This window comes from Macaca thibetana, chromosome 3 (assembly GCF_024542745.1).
Source record: "Macaca thibetana thibetana isolate TM-01 chromosome 3, ASM2454274v1, whole genome shotgun sequence".
Taxonomy (NCBI): Eukaryota; Metazoa; Chordata; class Mammalia; order Primates; family Cercopithecidae; genus Macaca; species Macaca thibetana.
Window position 1 is genome coordinate 117,766,948 of NC_065580.1, and position 13,382 is coordinate 117,780,329.

Here is a 13,382-nt window from a genome sequence, read left to right on the forward strand (position 1 = left end):
TTACGACCTCAACCTCCCTCTTGCATCACCCACTGGGCAAATGCCAATGTCACGTCCTATAAACTGACTTCCTGCCTCCTAGGTCTCTGCCTTGCCTGGTTTAGATCAAAGTGATCAACCTTCTCCCTGGAGCTCGGGGAGGGAAGTCTGGATGAGCCCTCTTGCCCTTCAGTTCTGCTGTCCTGCTCTACCCAGGTGGGTATCTGACAAGTTTGTGGATTTCAAGCAAAATGTAGCTAAAACACATTGTCTTACAGTATGAACTAAAGGAAAAGGTGTTTGAATGATATCTGTCTCTTTTGGAACCAAATCATTGGTTTGGATGATTTATTAAGAAGTGAATCGGCTGGGCCGGTGACTCATGCCTGTAATCCCAGCACTTTGGGAGGCTGAGGTGGGCTGACCACTTGAAGTTAGGAGTTCGAGACCAGCCTGGTCAACACAGTGAAAGCCTGTCTCTACTAAAAATATCAAAAACTTAGCTGGGTGTCCTGGCACACACCTGTAATCCGAGCTACTCAGGAGGCCGAGGCACGAGAATTGCTTGAACCTGGGAGGCGGAGGTTGCAGTGAGCCGAGATCACACCATTGCACTCCAGCCTGGGCTCCTTTGTCTAAAAAAAAAAAAAAAAAAAAAAAAAAAAAAAAAAAAAATTAAAATGCTCCAGTTTGCGGGGAGGAACAGGGTCACTACTATGAGAAAGCTAGACATGGCCTAAATTCCTTTCTAAAATTTCCTCTGATATTCCTCGCACTTTCAAATGATTTCTCCTTTCTTCCCATTCTGGCCACAGACTGCTAGGAAGTACAGTGTTTTTTCTTTTGGAAGAAAATATAAATGGGAAGGCACAAGATTTTTGTTAATGCTGTTGCTGATTTTAAAATAAGCTAAAAATGTGCCGTCAATCCAGTTGGCTGCTCCCTGCTGCCCACGGAGCCTGTAATCACTGCCTTACAACTCACAAGAGCAGTGGCAACACAGGCAAACCACATCTGCATTTCCAAATTCTGAGCAGCAGGTCCCTGAAATAGAGGCAGGGTGCGGGAAATTATAGGACTTGAGTGAAACTGTAGGATTGCTGGGATTCCCACAGGCGCCCAGCCCTGGCTTGGGGAATGTTTGAGTGTGGGAACTACCCCAGCTTCTCCGCACTTACAGGAGAACCGAGGATTCACCCGTCGTGAGAGCAGAGCTCCTGTCCCCTGGCATCCTACGCCCCAGGCAGGGCACCCGAGGGATCCTGGGAAAACCCAAAGCTATGTGGCTGAAGCTCCTACTTTGGGGCTTAGGGTTCAGTGGGTACACTAGACTCCTGTCCCCATTTGATTCTTGCATTTGGCAGACGAGTCACCCGAGCAGTGGGATGAGGAGGTCACTAACAGAGTCAACAGCAGGAATGCGGCTCTGGCCGGGCCCCAGGGAGGGAGGCAGCGGTCAGGACAGTGGTCATTTGTGGGGCCTGGGAAGGGTGGATGCTGGGAGGGATGTGGGGGGTGGTCCTGGAGGACTGTTGTTCTTTCTGGACCTGGGAAGTGGTTCTATGGGTGTGTCCACTTCATGATAATTTGATTTTTTGTCTTTTTTCAAATGTTTGTTATCCATAAAATTTGAAAAAGCTCTCAGGGCTTTGGTAACTCCCTGTGGGGTAGAGAGAGGCCCTCAGAATGTCAAGGCTGGATTTTCCACCAGGCTAGAAGGAGGAGGGCTCAGGGTTGTATTTGATTTGTTTAGCACAGGGAAAGAAACTGGGCATGTCTTACACGAGGGAAAATAATTGTTTTCCTAACATCTGGGGTCTCAAAGGCGCTTGAGAAGTGATTACTTTGGGGGTTTCTGCTTCTCCTGGCAGGCTGAGCTGTTCTGGCTGGGGGGCTTCACTGTCTGCCTGTCCACAGTGCTGGCCTGCGGAGTCTCGCGATGGCTGATGCAGATATGTGGGAAAGCCACGTGCCCCAAGAGGCTCCATCCTCCCAGTAAGCACTCCATGGAGGAAAGAGAGAGGTGGCGATCAATAAACTTGAGTCATTATTGATATTAGTTGTATTGAACATTTACCACGTGGCTAGCAGGGGTGCTGGGGGAAAAGTGACTAAAACCTGGAAGGAAGGTTTTTGTTGTTGTTGTTGTTTTGTTTTTTCTTTTGAGACGGAGTCTCACTCTGTCGCTCAGGCTGGAGTGCAGTAGCACCATCTCGGCTCACTGGAAGCTCCCACTCCCGGGTTCACACCATTCTCCAGCCTCAGCCTCCCAAATAGCTGGCACCCACCACCACACCCGGCTAATTTTTTGTATTTTTAGTAGAGACGGTGTTTCATTGTGTTAGCCAGGATGGTCTCAGTCTCCTGACCTCAAGATCCGCCCGCTTCGGCCTCCCAGAGTGCTTGGGTTACAGGCATGAGCCACCGTGCCCGGCCGGAGGAAGGTATTTTTATCGGTCACAATTGACAGATGACAAAGGTGAAGATCCAGGTGTGTTTGGAGTTTGGCCCAGGTTAGGGGGCTACACAGGCTCAAGAACTGCCTTTCGTTTGTTTAGATTCCGTCAAGACCAGAACAGAGAGAAACACAGAGGTGTCTGACCAGGAGTGGGCCTTCAGGGACCGCATAGCTTCTCAGTGCTCGGCTTGTGTGATGCGATAAGGGCCCTTAGAGCTCACTCACCCCTTCTGTCATGTGAGGACACAGGGAGATGGCATCATCAGTGAACTAGAAAGTGGGCTCTCCCCAGACAGCAAATCTCCTGGCACCTTGATCTTGGACTTTCAGCCATGAGAACTGCAAGAAACAAATTTCTGTTGTGCACCCAGTCCATGGTACTTTGTTATAGCAGCCTGACGGCACTAGCAAGCCTTAAGAAAAGTATCAGAAAATTGTCAGCCTGTCTCAAGAGCCTCAAGATATTTTCACTAAGGGGTTGTTGATACCCTTGAACATCTCTTTCTGTACACACATGCGCCTGAGCACATGCGTCTTTTCACAGTAGCCCACTGTGCATGTTGCTTCCCACACACCTGAGAGTATCAGTCTTGGTAGGTGGTGTTGGGGGTATGTCAAGGGCTCCCCGTGACCAAGATGTAGCCACTTCTGGCCCTTACCAACTGCCCTCCCAGACTCGTCTCCCAGCTTACCCTGCACCCCCTGCCCTGAGCACCTCATCTTGCAGACATGGACACCTTTCACTTGATCTCCTTTGTTCCTTTGGTGCTGCTGCTCTGCTTCCTGGCTGCCTTTTCCCATCTATGAATAGTATAATTAGATTTTCCTGTAATTAAGTGAGTGACTTTGGAGGCCTCCATTTCCATTTTGCCTCTGTCCTGACTTCCTCACATCCCCTCCAGGACCGTTCCTCTATGTGGCCTTCGGCCTTCAAGCTTCTTGCAACTGCATCTTCACTCAACCTGTGCCTTCTCTCTGGAATGCCTCTCCCACCTTCTCTGTGCATCAAAGCCTTATTCACTCCCGAACTCAGCCTACAGGATTCTACATAGAATTAAACTTCCCTCCTCTGGAGGCCTGTGTACTTGTTCGTTGAATTAGTCAAGTGTCTTTGGTACAAATGGTCAAGGGCACGAACTGGGTGCGGGACTGGGTCTATATCTTACTCTGCCACTCCGTGGCAAAGTTGGAACATCTCTGTGCTTCGCTCTTATCCTTAAAATGGGGTTAATGGCCGGGCGTGTGGCTCATGCCTGTAATCCCAGCACTTTGGGAGGCCGTGGCGGGCAGATCATGAGGTGAGGAGATCGAGACCATCCTGGCCAACATGGTGAAACCCTGTTTCTACTAAAAATATAAGAATTAGCTGGGTGTGGTGGTGCGTGCCTATAATCCCAGTTACTTGGGAAGCTGAGGCAGGAGAATTGCTTGAATCCGGGAGGTGGAGGTTGCAGTGAGCCAAGATCACACCATTGCACTCCAGCCTGGGCAACAGAGTGAGATTCTGTCTTAAAATTTTTTTTTTTTTTTTTAAATGGGGTTAATAACTGTGAGTTCCTTGTAGGGATGTGTGATCATTCATTGGGCGGAAATATGGGAAGTATTTAACACTTGACACGGGGTAAGCACTAGGTGAGTATGGCAGTTGCTACATTTATCTCCTTGTGTTCTAGTTGGTTTTTACCCTTTTGTACCCCAATCCTAGACCCCCACACTGTCAGCTACCAGAAAGCAGAAGCCATATTCATGTTTACATTCCCAGTGCCTTATCTATGGATTGGCACAGGGGAGGTTCCCCCAAATGTGACTGGTGAATAGGCTTTGTTCCAGACCATTGATGCACCTTCCATGGCGGAATGGAAATTAGAATCCCCACCTGAGTTACCTCAGGTATTCCCGTTTGTAGATTACAGGAAAGTTTCCCGTGCTCTTAGGAAAAGGAAGCTCATGGTCACCAGGCACTATACCTAGTACTTTCATGGATGCTATTCAGTTTAGTCTTCTCCTAAATGCTTGCTTTTATTGTGCAGGTAAGGAAACAACTTCAGAGAAGTTAAGCAACTTGCCCAGGCCACACAACTATTCAAAAAAGAAGTAATATTTGAGTTCAGGGCTGGGTGCCCCCAAGCCAGCACACCTTCTCACTTGTTACTCATTTGTAAATTCCATGGTGGGTGGAGGACATATCCTGGAGAGGGTATTGAGTGGTTCGGGATTTACTAAAACCCCTCTTGCTTCACACATAGCTGACGCTGAGTCCTTCGGAAGAGTGCCTGCACATTTAAAAAATGCAGAGAAGTGTTCAGAGCCTGCTGGGGAAGCAGGGAGCTGCTATTTCTGTTCAAGGCAATGAGTGAGGCTGGGCCTTCCCAGAATTCATTTGGAATCACCCTAGAGAAGGCTGGTGGCTTGCAAGATACTGGATCTTGCTGGCTCAGCTAGGCACAATGCAAGGTGGTATACAGAAATGGTTTCACTGACTCCTGGAAGGATGCCCAGGCCGGGACATTCATTGTGAGTTGCAAAAAAAGGAAAGGGGAATCCTCAGAGGGAAGGCAGGAACAAGGGCTCATGGCCGGAGGTGTGGAGCTGCATTGAAATCCTCTTGAGTGGGATGCCCAGGCTTCCCCACCAGATCCTAGAAGCTCAATGTAGTGTCCTGATGTCCTGAGTGGCTCTGCAGGAGCCCAGGTGTCATTCTGGGTGAGTGGGCTCAGATCCTCCACACTCTTCATCCTCCAGGCACTCTGGGTATCCCCCATTCTCTGGGTGGGGACAGCTTTCTGGTTGAGCTGGGTGAGGGTGATCATAGCCAGCAATCCTGACTGGGCCTTCAGTTCTTGATCCCCAGTACAGGCAGGGGCTACAGGGTGTCCTGATGCACAGAGGCCTACTGGCTGCTCAAGGTCTCCTCCCACATCCATCTACATCCTGACTCAGTGCTGAATTGTGACACTCTGGAGGACAAGGCTGGTGCTCCCAGTGTGTACTTGCCTTCCTGGAGGCCAGGCTGCCAAGAACTGGCTCCTAGCCACCCACTTCTTCAAGGCCCTTAACACTTGACATGGGGTAAGCACTAGGTGAGTATGACAGTTGCTGCATTTATCTCCTTGTGTTGTAGTTGGTTTTTACCCTTTTGTACCCCAATCCTAGACCCCCACACTGTCAGCCAGAACTCCACTACTCAGAGCAGCGACAGCACTCCTCACCCCCTCCCTGTCCACCCCACAAGTGCTACCTGCTTACCTGGGTCGTGTCCACGCTGGCCTCTATTCTTGGGGCCTGGGGAGCCAGAGAGCCACCAAGGCCAGGCTCAGGAAGCAGCCTTTGGTGGGGCAGCCCACCTGCACTCATCCCTCCCTTGTGCCTTCTCACCTGGAAGCATCCCCACTGGATGCAGGTTCCCTCCATGCCTCCACCTAGGGGCATCCCACCCCTCATTGCAACACTCTCCCTCATTGTTGCTGTGTGAGCTTCGTTGAAGACAAGGTTGAAGAACCCTTCCTCCCCTGCACCATCCCTGCTCCTTCGTCTCCTGCCCTTTGCCTGCCCTACCTGTCACCTCAGTGTGCACTGACCTGGCCCTGCAGGCACTCACACGAGCACATCTTGGCCTCCCTCCTGAGGGCCCTACCCAGACCAGTCACAGGAAGGCAACCTCGGGCAGCACCAGGTGGTCACTGGGCAGTGGGGACAAGGACCAATGGGCATCGTGTGTTGGGGAGGGGGTGTGGGTTGGGGAGGAGGTGTGGGTTCCTGGACCTTTGCCCTGTTCCTGAGGTGGGCAGATGGGGTTCCTGGTTGACCCTGCACACAGCCTCCGGGGTGGTCCCCAGAGGACCGTGCAGTGGGGACAGCCAGTGGCAGCCTAAAGAGTGCAGGATGGGGGTGGGGGGTGCCCACTGAAACAAATGCTAAAGAGCAGCTGGTTATGGCAGGACTTTAAGTATATATTCCCGTACGTCTTTTTAAACATATAAACAAAGCGATTCACATTTTCATATACTGGAAAGGCAGGCTAACTTCATTAATTTTCCTGCAACATGTGCATAGTAATAAAAAGTTCCGGCCGAGCGTGGGGGCTCACGCCTGTAATCCCAGCACTTTAGGAGGCCAAGGCAGGCAGATCACGAGGTCAGGAGTTTGAGATCAGCCTGACCAACATGGTGAAACCCCGTCTCTAGTAAAAATACAAAAATTAGCTGGGTGTGGTGGCACACGCCTATAATCCCAGCTACTCAGGAGGCTGAAGCAGGAGAATTGCGTGAACCTGGGAGGCAGAGTTTGCAGTGAGCCGAGATTGCGCCACTGCACTCCAGCCTGGGCGACAGAGCTAGATTCAGTCTCAAAGAAAAAAAAAAAAAAAAGGTTCTATAGCCTTCTTCCAGTTTCTCCCCTCAATTAAATGTAATAACAATCTAATCAGTGCACTGAAAGTTAAGATAATAGAAAAAATTTCATCCAGAATCCCATCACCCACATGTTACTGAGGGAGAAATTTTACCACCTCTCGTTTCAGGCCAGTTCAGGCAGGTGTATATTGTCTCAGAAGGAGATATTTCTTTGTCTGATATTGGAGAGTCACCAGAGTCGCCAGACGACAGGACAGGACACTCGTCTTGCCCACAGGCTAGGTTTGCTGAATGCCACTAGGTATGCCAGACACCAACTCTTGTCAGAGTTATTCCATTTGCCTGTTTGGAGAAGGCAGCCTTCACCCCTGCATTCCTAGCTCCTGGGCTGGTGGCCTGCCTGACGTCTGGGGGGAGTGGAGTGAGGTTGCACTTGCCCCGCACTGAGAGTGGAGGGGAGATAATGGCTTAGGTGGGAAAGTACAGCCCGTCCAGCTTCAGGGATCAGCTCACAGCAGCAGGGGGAAATCTCCAGAGGAAGACTGGGGTAGGGCATGCCTGCTCATTCACAACCCCACCAAAAGCAGATTTGTTATTACAGGGACTTTAAAGAGGGATGTGTGTGGGTAGATGGGATCCTCACCGAGGGGTGACCTGCTTTTTCTAGTATTTGTGAGGATGTCTCGTTAACGTGCAGGAAAGTGCTGGTTTCAATTCGATTGTTTGTTTTCTGTTTTGTTTCCTTTCTGTTACAAACACAAAGAGTACATTAAAGAGCCTTTCCCCATCATCTTGTTTTTTAAAAAATATTTTTTTTTACTTGTTAGAGTTTAATTATGGAGATAATTCAAATCCACAGCAACATGTAGCTAATGACAAACAATTCCAAAAACATTTTAAGAGGAGCAACACGTTGACTTTTCCTTTTGGAATCGTGTAAGGCGTTCATTATTGCAGTGCCGTGCTTATGCCTCAGGACTTGCTTAGTGCTGCCCTCCAAGAATACCGCTCTGTCCTCTTCAGGATGGACAGGGCTCCACTGTCGTTCCCCTCGTACGTCCTTCATAAAACCCATCAAGTAATGTTTTCACGTGGCTCTCTCCCTCCCAGATATGAGCAGGAACTCATCTGCTGAGCTCACATCCAGGCACGAAGATACCAGTAAAAAAAAAATAGGCTGGATGTGGTGGCTCACGCCTGTAATTCCAGCCCTTCAGGAGGTCAGATCACCTGAGGTCAGGAGTTGGAGAACAGCCTGGCCAACATGGTGAAACCCCATTTCTACTAAAAATACAAAAATTAGCCGGCATGGTGGCATGCACCTGAAATCTTAGCTACTCAGGAGGCTGAGGCACAAGAATCCCTTGAACTCGGGAGGCAGAGGTTGCAGTGAGCCAAGATTGCGCCACCGCATTCCAGCCTGGGTGACAGAGCAAGACTCCATCTCAAAATAAAAAGAAAAAAAAAAAGAAAAAGAAAAAAAAGAAAATTTGTGCATAGTCAGATTTTTTAAATTTAGGAGCTGCATAATCATGAAGACTGATCTCAAGAAAATTAAATGACTGACCAATTTGATGAACCATTTCCTGAGCTTGGTCAATTGAATATAAACAGTGGTGCTTTCTCAGCATAAACATTCTAAATGAGGATAGGAAGTGTGCTTTGCAGGATGGACAGATTATTCTTTTAACTAGATGCATCTGGAGAGTCCCTTAGTCATTCCATGACTTTGTAGGGAAAAGACCTTCCTGACCAGGAGACCAATTCTTCTTGGCCAAACTGGGCATGATGCCAGCCTATAACATCATCAATTAAACACAGCAGAAGATTCAGAGAGAAGCAAATTAAAAGTGATAAGGAGCTATCCATTTTTGCCATATAGAATGGCAATTTTTTTTTTTTTTTTGAGATGGATTCTCACTCTGTTGCCCAGGCTAGAGTGTGGTGGCGCGACCTTGGCTCACTGCAACCTCCACCTCCCGGGTTCAAGCAATTCTCTGCCTCAGCCTCCTGAGTAGCTGGGATTACACGTGCCTGCCACCATGCATAGCTAATTTTTGTATATTTAGTAGAGACGGGGTTTCAATATTTTGGCTAGGCTGATCTTGAACTCCTGACCTCGTGATCCACCTGCCTCGGCCTCCCAAAGTGCTGGGATTACAGGTGTGAGCCACCATGCCCAGCCTTGCCCTATATTTTAAACAAAGATTTTAAGTTACTGTGCTCAACTTAGTTACTAGACAACCTCCAGGGAGAGAGAACACTGACTGGCATTGTATTTCTGGAAAACTACAGGGCAACTGGTATCTAAAGCTTTAGGTCTGACTGAATAATAATCTTCATACAAGTCTAAAAATAATAAAAGTATAAACAGAGATTTATCTACAAGAAAGTTATTAAAGAGTTATTCATAAAAGCCAAGATTTTTTTTTTTTTTTTTGAGACAGAGTCTCACTCTGTCGCCCAGGTTGGAGTGCAGTGGAGCGATCTCGGCTCACTGCAAGCTCCACCTCCCGGGTTCACGCCATTCTCCTGCCTCAGGCTCCCGAGTAGCTGGGACTACAGGCGCCCGCCACCACGCCCGGCTAATTTTTTTTATTTTTAGTAGAGACTGGGTTTCACCATGTTAGCCAGGATGATCTCCATCTCCTGATCTGGTGATCCGCCTGCCTTGGCCTCCCAAAGTGCTGGGATTACAGGCGTGAGCCACCCCGCCCAGCCAAAGCCAAGATTTTTAAAACGTGAAAATGAAATGTTCAATAATAGGAGAATGATCACATTGATGATGACACATTCCTATGATGGGAAGAGACGTAGCCGGTCATCAGTGATGCTCATACATGGTCTTAGTAATATGAACAAATACTCCTCCTGAGATATGAAATGCAAAAAAAAAAATTGTTTATGTAGCTCAATTCAAAGTATTTTAAAAATCTATGCTATGATTAAAAACATACGAACTAAATATTAACACTGTTGGAATATAGATGCCAGCATTATAGTAACTACATTTACTTATTTATTTTCTGATTTTTTTCGTAATGACAATGAATCCATTTTGTTTGTTTGTTTGCTTGCTTTTGAGATGGAGTTTCACTCTCATTGCCCAGGCTGGAGTGCAATGGCATGATCTCAGCTCACTGCAACCTCCGCCTCCTGGTTCAAGCGATTCTTCTGCCTCAGCCTCCCGAATAGCTGGGGTTACAGGCGTGCACCACCATGCCCAGATAACTTTTTTATTTCTAGTAGAGACAGGTTTCACCATGTTGGTCAGGCTGGTCTCGAACTCTTGACCTCAGGTGATCCGTCTGCCTCGGCCTCCCAAAGTGCTGGGATTACAGGCATGAGCCACCATGCCTGTAATTTTGTTTGTTTGTTTGTTTGTTTTTGAGATGGAGCCTTACTCTGTCACCCAGGCTGGAGTGCAGTGGCATGATTACAGCTCACTGCAGCCTCCACTTCCTGGGTTCAAGCAATCCCTGCCTCACCCTCCAATAACTGGGATTACAGGCATGCGCCACAACGCTTGGCTAATTTTTGTAATTTTAGTACAGATGGGGTTTCCCCATGTTGGCCAGGCTGGTCTCGAACTCTTGACCTCAGGTGATCTACTTCCTCAGCCTCCCAAAGTGCTTGGATTACAGGCGTGAGCCACTGTGCCCAGCCCGCAATGAGTCATTTTATGATCAGAGAACAGCAGAGTGACAGGCAGCAGGGCTAACAGTTCTGTTCCAGAGCCAGGTGTGAGGCTCCATGTTTGACTTGTCTTACTTCCAAGCCACATGGCATCCTACAAGGTGGGCAAAAAAGATCTATTTCCACTGTGAAGAAACGGACACTTAAGTAACAAATTAGTAGGAGAAGGACCGAACTTTTGAACATGGGGCTTTCCTTCCCATTTCAGGTCTCATTCTTTCCATCATGCCACATGCCTTGCAGAGTCTGTGAACTACTAGGGGATGAGTAGCTAACTCGTATGCCTCAGGGTTCATAAACGTAACAAAGAATGGTCTCTTAAACTCCTTAAGAAATATTTTTTGAGGCGTATCGAAATTCATAAATGTAATATCCCATTAAAATGCCAAGCATCTGCTTTTGGTTGAAATTGTATCTAACTTTTAAAATTCCAATTGACACCAGCGATTAGCTTTTGGTGAATTGTGTTGCCTCTGGAGACATAGTTTCCAGAGCCACAGCTCAGGTATCAAAGTTCCTGAAATGAAATTAATCTATCTAGGGATCAGGCCAAGCATATTAAAATAGGATGGCTATGAGGGCAGCGAGGTTGGGGGAGGAAGAAGGCAGAGATGGGCAGGAATATAACTTAGGCCTGACCTTGACTCCCCAAGGCCCCCTATCTGATGTTCTGGAGATCCCCCTCATATCTCAGTCTTGCAAGACATTGCCCCAAAACACACCCCCAAGCTCCTTTCTTTAGTTTTTAGAAAATTAGCAAATGTTGAGCTGGAATAACCATTAGCGACCATCTGGTCCAGACTCATTATCTGAAATTGGAAGAGACTGAAACACAGGAGAAAGAATGACATTTCTGCTGTTCCTGTTGCTGGCTGTGCAGAATGCAATGTTTCCTGCATGGACAATAACAGGAATTATTTTACATGGGAAGAAACTGAAGCTCAGCAAGCTTTGTTAATTTTCTCAAGACACTCAAGATGTTCATTTTCCATAGGACAGCCTCTCTGGGTCTCTTCCAACTTCTCTCTGTCCAGTTCTGAGCTGGGGGCTAAGTCTAACAGTGGGACCAAATTCCCTATATAGAAGTGAGATTTTAACCCAGATCTTTCAGTTTCAGGGTTTATTCCCTTTCCATTGCCTTTAAAGGATTACTGTAACTGAATAACTTCAACAACAAAATTAGATTCATTTTGAAGACATTGAAAGATATTTATCTGAGGAATGCATTTATTTGCTATTTACTGAAGAACAACTCTAGGTGCTAACAGTATCAAGATAACTAAGAGACAGTTCTGGGCCAGGCACGGCCCACACAGGTGGCCCACACCTGTAATCCCAGCACTTTGGAGGCCAAGGTGGGCAGATCATGAGGTTAGGAGATTGAGACCATCCTGGCTAACACGGTGAAACCCCGTCTCTACTAAAAATACAAAAAAATTAGCCGGGCCTGGTGGTGGGTGCCTGCAGTACCAGCTACTCGGGAGGCTGAGGCAGGAGAATGGCGTGAACCCGAGAGGTGGAGCTTGCAGTGAGCTGAGATTGCACCACTGCATTCTAGCCTGAGCGACAGAACGAGACTCCGTCTCAGAAAAAAAAAAAAAAAAAAAAAAGAGACAGTTCTTAGATCCATGGAGAATGTAGACCTTTATCCCTCTCACAGCACAATCCAACAAATAGGCATTCATCCTATCACTTAGTAGTTACTTATTAAATCCTCATGGCAAACCAGACATCGTGCAAAGACACAGGGGCTGTCAGACGGAGACTTTCAAGAAGCTTAGGGGGAGCAAGCGCTGGGGCACAAGTTACTGTTGCAACATAGGGAGCTCGTGGTGAGCAGCACGGGGATACTGGGGCCTCTCTGACTATGGACTGGGCAGTGGGAGAGGTCTCAGCAGTCCAGGGACTGGTTCTCAAAGTTCTCAAGGGACATTATCTGGCAACACGTGAGCCAATTCTCCCCGCCTCATTTCTCTCTGCATGTTCCTTTAGAGAAAAAAGAGATGGAATTACATCTACAAAAGTGTTGCAACAAACAGGCTAATTCACCAAGAAAGACTTTTCTGGAACTCTTCCCTGTCACTTGCGCCAGCTCCTAGTGGGAGATAGGCCCATCTATGGGGCCACATTGCCCAAATCCGATCACCATCTGTGGCTCAAGTTCTGCTCTTTGCTGGTCTGAGCAGGTGCTAAAGAGGACTGGAAAGTAGAATTTAACAGTGCTGGGGAAACTGGGTTTTCCAATTCATTCTTTCATCAGTCCATTCATTCATCAGCATATGAGCAGTTCACAAGGGCCAGGTATGGACGGATGCCTGGGGATACAGATACTGACGAAAACAGACTGCGCCCGGGAGAAATGCTTACTCTCATGGGACCAGTGGAAGGGCTGAGGGGCAACTGTGGTTGACTGCTGCTCTGTTTTCAAGGAGCCGCCTCTGCCAGCTGCTCCTCTCCAGGCCTTCTCCAAAGATCTGCCCACTAAAAGGTGAAAACAACAAAAACAAAAACAAACTTTCCCACAAAATCAATTTCTTACATCACAAATTAATGAGCATGATTATAGCTTGACTGACGGAAAATAAGTGAGAAAGGTCTTCTACCATAACTCATTAGTTAAAGCATGTTACGCATGCATGTATATATGTGTATCCACTTTGTTCCAGACAGGATTCAAAAATCACTTACAAAGGAAAATGTGATACCTTTAGTTAATTGATTCTCTGGCTTTTCTTGGAAATTTGCATTCTTCTTTAGAATGTAAAGTGCTGGATTGGCAGCCGAAGGAAACCAGAACAGAACTCCCCCGCTTACCTGCTGCAGGGCTCGGACAGGCTGCTAGGCCTCAGGTTCTCCTGCTGAATGAACCCTTTGTGCCATCTGTGCATAAATGACCC

General features: G+C 47.6%; 1 pseudogene; it reads left to right on the top strand.

Moving 5' to 3' along the window:
- Positions 1 to 1,364: 1,364 nt before the first annotated feature.
- On the top strand, positions 1,365 to 5,108 carry LOC126950886 (putative uncharacterized protein LINC02902; annotated as a pseudogene).
- Positions 5,109 to 13,382: the final 8,274 nt, after the last annotated feature.